Source organism: Mastomys coucha, unplaced genomic scaffold (genome assembly GCF_008632895.1).
Source record: "Mastomys coucha isolate ucsf_1 unplaced genomic scaffold, UCSF_Mcou_1 pScaffold5, whole genome shotgun sequence".
Lineage (NCBI taxonomy): Eukaryota > Metazoa > Chordata > Mammalia > Rodentia > Muridae > Mastomys > Mastomys coucha.
This window is the reverse complement of record NW_022196911.1, coordinates 39617823-39625376: the sequence shown is the minus strand read 5'-3', so window position 1 is coordinate 39625376 and position 7554 is coordinate 39617823.

Sequence of the window (7554 nt, the reverse complement as noted above, 5' to 3'; positions counted from 1 at the left end):
ATCAAGCTGACAAAAAAACTGGGCAGGATAACCTACTCTGCCTTTGGGCAGGAGTCTCTAACTAACTTCCCTGTACCTGTTACAGTTAGGACAAAAGTAAGTCCTGTGTGGTATCATTGGCACTGCCCTGGACTTAAACGGGGTATGCTCTCCACAGGTTCTGTTAAGTGCTTGGGCTCCACCTGACAATGTGATTTGGAAGGTTCTGGAAACTTTTAAGAGGTGGAGTCTGGCTGGAGCAAGGGGTTTTGGGATGTGCCTTTTGAGGTTAGACCAGCTAGCTTGTACCATTTTGTCACTCTGCTTCCTGTCTGAGTAGCTTCTGCCACATGCTCTCTGCCATGATGCTGTGCCCTGCCATTAGTCCCAAGTCAATAGGGCTAAAGACTACAGTTGAGACCAATGAAACTGAAAGCCCAAAGAAATTCTTCCTCCCTTAGGTTGTTTATGTCTGGCACATCGTCACAGTGATGAGGAAAGCAGTTAGCAGAGAATCCTTTAGTCTTTGGCTTGGTCACCTCTGGACTTCATGAGTGTTTTCCTTCCACTGATTTTGTTTGTAGCCTTTTGTTAGAATAACTATTATCCATGAATACATGTGAGCCTGAGAGTGATCTTAGAAAACAACTCAACATGGCAGTGTTCTTGTAAGCTGAAGTATGCAGCCAAACGTCAGCCACTACAGTAAAGGCACCAATCTTGTCCCTACCTGTGTCAGTATGCATAATCAGGGGAAGGACAGCCCTTCATAGTCATAGGCTTTAAGATGCCCAATCCCTGTCTCCAGCATGGTGTCAGAGAAGGTCAGATGGGAAATCTAGAATCTCCCCAAATTTCCACCACCACCAGCTATCCTCCAGACACTGAAAAGTGTCCCTAGGGGCAGGACAAGCAACAATAAGGCACCTTTCCCCTTTCCAACCAAGAGAGTATCAGTTGAGGCCAAGAAAGGAAAATGAAGTCCCTCCCCTAGCTCTGCTCAGCAGGAATGAAGTACCTACCCTCCCTCCCCCAAACCTGGGTTGCTATGAGCAATCATAGCATACGTAGCATCTGCCTTTGCCTACCAACTCAGTGTCAAAGAAGGCCACACCTGCTTCAGTAGGAGCCAGAGTCTCCAAAATGTTCAGGCTATATAATAAGATGGGATTCAGCACCCAGCAATTTGGAGAATTTCCATGGGAATAAAAAACAAACAAACAAATAATCAGGAGATTTTCGCGGCAGTTTTAATAATAAATGTCCCCATATATTTGAACTTGTGGTCCCAGTGGATGAGGCTGTATAGGGAAGCTATAGAATCTTTAGGAGCTGCATCTTCAAGGAGGAAGTACATCACTTTGAGAATTCATAGCTTTGCACCACTTCCTGTTCTTTCTCATCTGCTTCCTGTGAATGTATGATAATGTGATTAGCCTACTTCTTGCTTCTGCTGTCAAGCATTTTCTATTGTCATGCCTACCCCACCATGATGAACTACCTAAGAAAATGGCTCCTTAACAAGAAAGGAGATGAGGAGGAGATGAAAGGAATATTGGAAAAGAAGGAGAAGGAGGAGGAGAAGGAGGAGGAGGAGGAGGAGGAGGAGGAGGAGGAGAAGGAGGAGGAGGAGGAGGAGGATAAGACGACAATGGAAAGAGCAAAATGTGAGTAGATAAAGTAACTTCTCTGGAAATTTCTAAATTTTGTTTGATGGTAGAAACAAAGGTTGTAGCATTGTTCCATATGGTTATCAATGCATGTAAAAGAGGCAGTTACAATGACCACAAACTGGGGTGAGTAAAGAAACTTAAACAGAGCACAGGAGTAGAAACAACCAGAAGGACCAGTACAGGGTGCTTAGATTGTGATAAATAGATGCCAGGGATTCACACTCAGCTGTTAAAGAACTTGGACCACTATTGTACACACTGGTCACAATGGACCTCAAGGCCTTATGTGGAATAAAAAGGTCATTTTGTTGTGGACTGTCCATCAGAAAAGACTACTCTGTTATAGGTTTAAGCCAACAATAAGTCTTTATTATCTGGCCCTCAAGAACACTGGGTATTCAGGGTCCCAGTGTAGTCCCAACTCTTTCTCAGGGCAAACATTTAAGCATAAAAACCACATCCTGGGTTGACACACCTCGGTTAGCAAGAAGAATTAGCTAGAAGGAGAACTATAAAAACCAAAAAGCTAAGTCAGTACATTTGGAGACATTCCCAGATTAGATCTTTGTTTTCGTTTTGGCAGGGGTTGTTGTCCACACGGTGGTTCTTACAACCTGAATGGTACTTTCAGCATGGCATCAGTTGCCTTATGATCTAGGACCCTGTTACAACTTAAGAGGATTTATGTTGTGTGCTTTCATTGCCTGAACACTCTGGCCAGGGATTCTGGAGACATAGGGATGGAGTATAATAGATGAGCAAAGTTGACATGAATGGTGATGGACACTTCTTCATCTTGACTGGAGTCATGGCTGTATACCCTACAACAGGGTCAAGGGATAGAGAACTATATGCATACATTGTACACATGTAGAGAAGCTGTAATCATTAGGGGAAAAAAGAGTAAGGGATGCACCTGTCTCCTTTTGGAACCTATTGTGAATCTATTATTACCTGTTTTTAAAAACATCCACGGGCATGATGGCACATGCCTGTAATTGTAGCTTTTAGGAGGTGGGGCAGGGAGTTCATACTGATATACATAGTGAGATCGAGTCTAAAATAAGACAAGCATTTGCTTTCAAAAACATAATATACAAACTGTATATAATATATGTATATGCTACATATACATATATATGCATGTGTTCTAAGACACATATGAGCTATTTTCAGATAACAAAAATAACTGTGGTAAGAATATATCTGTGTAATTTATAGATAGTTGTGTAACTTGAAGTTTTTAAAAAACTGGTCGCTTGGATCTGGAATGTCAGCCCCCAGGCCACGTGAAGTTTATTCTCTCCACACAGACTCTGGCACTACAGGCAGGTCATAGAAACTCAGAAGGTGATGCCAAGTGGGAGGAAATTAGGTTATTTGAGGTGGATTCTTGAAAGAAAAATTAGAGAGTCCTTACTCCTTCTGTCTGCTTCTATCAGGTGAAGAGACCACCATCTCTTATCCTCTGTGTGCTACTAGTGACTCAAATCAATTAGGATAAACAGCCATGTACTGAGCTTCTCATACAATGCAAATGAACCTTTCCTCTTTTCAAACTGATCATCTTGTGTATTTTGTCATAGTAATGATGCTGTGACCTGCCGACATTGTAATTTAATATTTATATACTAACATATAAATATAAGAACACATCTATATGCTATATTATATTAAAGACATATAATAATATCATATACTACTATATTATATAGGCAGATATATTATACAGATTATAATATAAATATAATTATAATATATTATGATCATTTATAATATACTATAACACTGTAATATATAATATAATAATATATTGTGTTGAAATATTAATATACAATATGTGTATTATATATTTATATAATATGCATATTTTAGAACATTCCAAGCACTGATTATTATACTCATTTAAGTATTCATTGATATACAGTATTACATGCAGGTGTGTTAGTATACAATACATTCATATTTAACATGTTATTCATTAATTCATCACATTTCTATTGAGCCCAACTTTAACCATCATCACCCTAGTCTCTAAATTAACTAAAATTGTTAATAAATAAAACATGGTCTGTTTCTTCACAAAGCTGACAGTACAGTGGGTGAGACTGTTACATTAATAATTTCCGAAGAAATGCTCAAGGGTAGCATACACTTAGTAATAAGCAATATTTACACAAGTGTAAACAAATGCTTTGAAGTACTAACCTGGGACAGAGAGGTTGGGGCCCTGGATTTATAGATTGTGTCCTGATAAGAATGGAGCCAGAACTCAAGCACAAGGGCTGGCTTTGGGTAGGAGGGAACTGTCTTGACTCATTCAGAAGCAAAAGAAGTGAAGGTGAGTGCAGACAGGCCTTTCTTTCTAGATTGGAAGAGGTTTGAAGAAGAACTGCAGAAATCTGGGACAATGCCATCTGCCTTTAGAACAAGGGAGCAATTGAAGCTCTGAAGTCTGAGGGGAATGGAAGTTTTAAGTGGTTGTTTTGGGAAAGCAAGCTGAATAGAGAGGAGATGCAATTTGCCAAGCTTAGTTAAGAGCCTGTAGAATCTGTCCTGTGGGGAAGATTCTAGCCATTTTTAGCATGGTGATTGCAGGCGAGAGAGGCAAGGAGGTAGGTAGCTGGAGAAAGAAGAAATACAATTCTAGAGTTGAGCTAAATAACACAATCTATACATTCACACCACACATACACACACACACACACACACACACACACATGTGATAATATATATATATAGTGCATGTCTCTTCCAGGGCCTTAAAAGGGAGGAGAAAGCATCACTAGAGAAAGAGAATCGGATTGAAGGAGAAAGGAAAATAAATAGTTCTTAGGAAAGGCTGAGATCAACCACAACAGCAACGATACTGAGTTTAGGAAATGTCTTTTGCTCTTCCAAAATAATCATGGCCATAGTGATACCTGAAATTTAGCATCTAATTTTGTTAAACTGGCTATTTCTTTTAAGCCTTTTAGACCTGTTAGCCAACCATCTCCCAGGCTGTCTACAGATCTTTGCTTACTGCAAAGACACTTAGAGAGGCCAAGACTATTATTTACTCTGCGTGTGTTGGGATGAGAGGCTCCAGGGAGCAAGGACAGAGTTTCTCTTACTGGCTGTTGTGAGCACTGTGAAGCCTTTTCTAGGTCATTTCTACAGTGCTTCCTGGTCACTAAAAGGTCAGTTTCTTTATTAAAATAAAGGAATAGTAATACTTTTTGATCCATACTATGTTTTCATTTTTTTAAAAATTAAATGTTATTTATTTTGTGGTGTGTGAGAACATATACACTTTCCCACACAGGAGTAGAGGTCAGAGGACTTGCAAGGTTTAGTTCTGTTCACCTTGTTGGCCACAGGGATGGAATTGAAGTGGTTAGGCTTGATGGCAACCTCCTTTATCCCTAAGCCATCTAGCTTGCCCTCCAATTGTTTCTTAACTGTATTTTTCACTTCATGAAGGCTTAGCTAAACAGAAATGAACTCAGATAACCTGTGACCTTGGTGTATATCTGTAATCCAGGAATTAGGGAGACTAAGGCAAGAGAATGAAGAGTTTCGGCCCAGCAGGGTGCCATGGGGAGACAAAGCTAAGGGTTGAAGACACACTTGGTAGAGCACTGGTTTAGCCTATGCAATGTTCTGGGTTTGATACGCACTTTCAGAAAAACAAAACAAAACAAAAACATAAAAGCAAACAAGGAAGCAAAGAAACAGGCAGACATGAATTGGAATCATCTTTTTTGATTGGGTATTTGACAAAGCTGTTCTGTTACATTACTCTTTTTTTTTATTTGATATTTTCTCTATTTACATGTCATACAATATCTTCTTTCCCAGTTTCCCCTCCAAAACAAAAAACAAGAAAACAAAAAACAAGAAGAACAAACCCCTGTTCCCTCCCCCCCCCCCGCTTGACACCCCCCCCTTCTCCTGCTTACTAGCCCTGGCATTCCCCTATACTGGAGCATAGAACCTTCACAGGGCCAAGGGCCTCTCCTCCCATTGATGACCCATTTAGCCCTCCTCTACTATACATATGCTGCTGGAGCCATGAGTCCCACCATGTGTACTCTCTGGTTAGTGGTTTAGTCCCTGGGAGCTCTGAGGGTACTAGTTAGTTCATGTTGTTCGTCTTAAGGGGCTGTAAACCCTTCAGCTCCTTGGGTCCTTTCTCTAGCTCCTTCACTGGGGACCTTGTGCTCAGTTCAATGGATGGTTGTGAGCCTTTACTTCTGTATTAGTCGGGTACTGTCAGAGCCTCTCAGGAGACAGCTATATCAGGCTGGATTGTTCTTCCTTCAGTCTCTGCTCCATAGTTAGTCTCTGCAACTCCTTCCATGCGTATTTTGTTCCCCCTTTTAAGAAGGAATAAAGTATCCACATTTTGGTCTTCCTTCTTCTTGAGTTTCTTGTGGTTTGTGTATTGTACTTTTACACTACTCTTTGAGAAATGCCACTAAACACTTGGCTACTATTATGTACATTCTGATAACAATAGCTAAATTATTAGACCACTTGCAACATGGGTTGTCTAACATCAAAGCAAGGACTTCTTTATGAAGCCAGTAATGTTGCTTTCACATAGTTTAGTTGACCTTAGTGATTAACAAATTTACGATTGTGGTGGTGAAAATAGAAATGGGCCTTGCCAAGCAACAAGTGGGTGAACGAAGCAAGGGAGAGACCCGGGAGATCAAGGGAGAGAAAGCATATTCGTTTCGGAGAACAGTTCTTGCTTTGTGATGGTCATTTTGACTGTGTTAAACTCCTTCAGTGTGGGTTTTGTAGAAGGACTTTTCTTTTTTGAAGAAAGTAAGGAATTTGTTTTGAATGAGTAGATATTCTCATTATCAAAAAAAAAAAAGGATCAAACCTCTTAACTAAAGAACCCTCAAGGTGGGACTTGAGCCATGACTTTTGCAGAGGACCTGGGTTTGGTTTCCATCACTCATATGGAGAATCACAACCATCTTTAAGTCCATCCAGTTCCAAACGCAAAAGACTCAGACACGTTGAAAAACAAATCTTTTAAAGAATTGCTAAGACACAAAATTTAGTTGTTTTGTTTCTAACAAGTCCAAGAAATGAGAAAACAAAACAAACAAAAACAGGGATAGCTCTGTCGACTAAAAGGAAAGACACACTCGGCGCCAACACTACCCTTTAACTACTCCTTCCCTTCTGAAAGAAACTGGTTTAAGAAAACGTTTTGGTTTTGTGTTTTTATAATTTTAAAATTACATTAATTTAGCCAGACATGCTGGTGCATGCCTTTGATCCTAGCACTTGGGCAGGTGAATCTTTCTGAGTTCCAGGCAAGCCTGGTCTACAAAGCAAGTTGTAGGACAGCCAGGGCTCTATACACAGAGAAAACATGTCTCCCTGCCCCCCCCCCATTACATTAATTTTTCTGTGGGTCTGTATGTACCAAGCCACATGAAATCTGAGAACAACTGTCAAGAGGTTGCCATGCCTCTTATGGGTCTCTGGGATTGAAATTTGAAACTGAAGTTTTAAAAAGTATCAGATACACTTATTTAGGGCTGATGATTTAAACATTCTTCAAGCTACTTTTTAGGTTTTTTGCATAACAAGTGACCCTGGGAATTTCTTGAATGGATGAGAAGCTCCGTGAGGCTTTCTTCTGTCTGAATCAGTTTCACTCAGTATCCCAGGACTGAAACTAGAATTCTCTATGCCCAGGCTTCAAACTTACGCACTATCCTACTGCCTCAGCTTCCCAAATGCTGGGATTACAGGCATGAGACACCTCCAGGGGTTCAGATGGAGTCTACTTTGTTAGCTAAGAAAAACTCCATTTTGTGTGAGGCATCCATTCTAAATTCCGAAAAGTTAAGTTCCTCGCAAGTCTGACTCCTTGCCCCTTCCCCAGAAT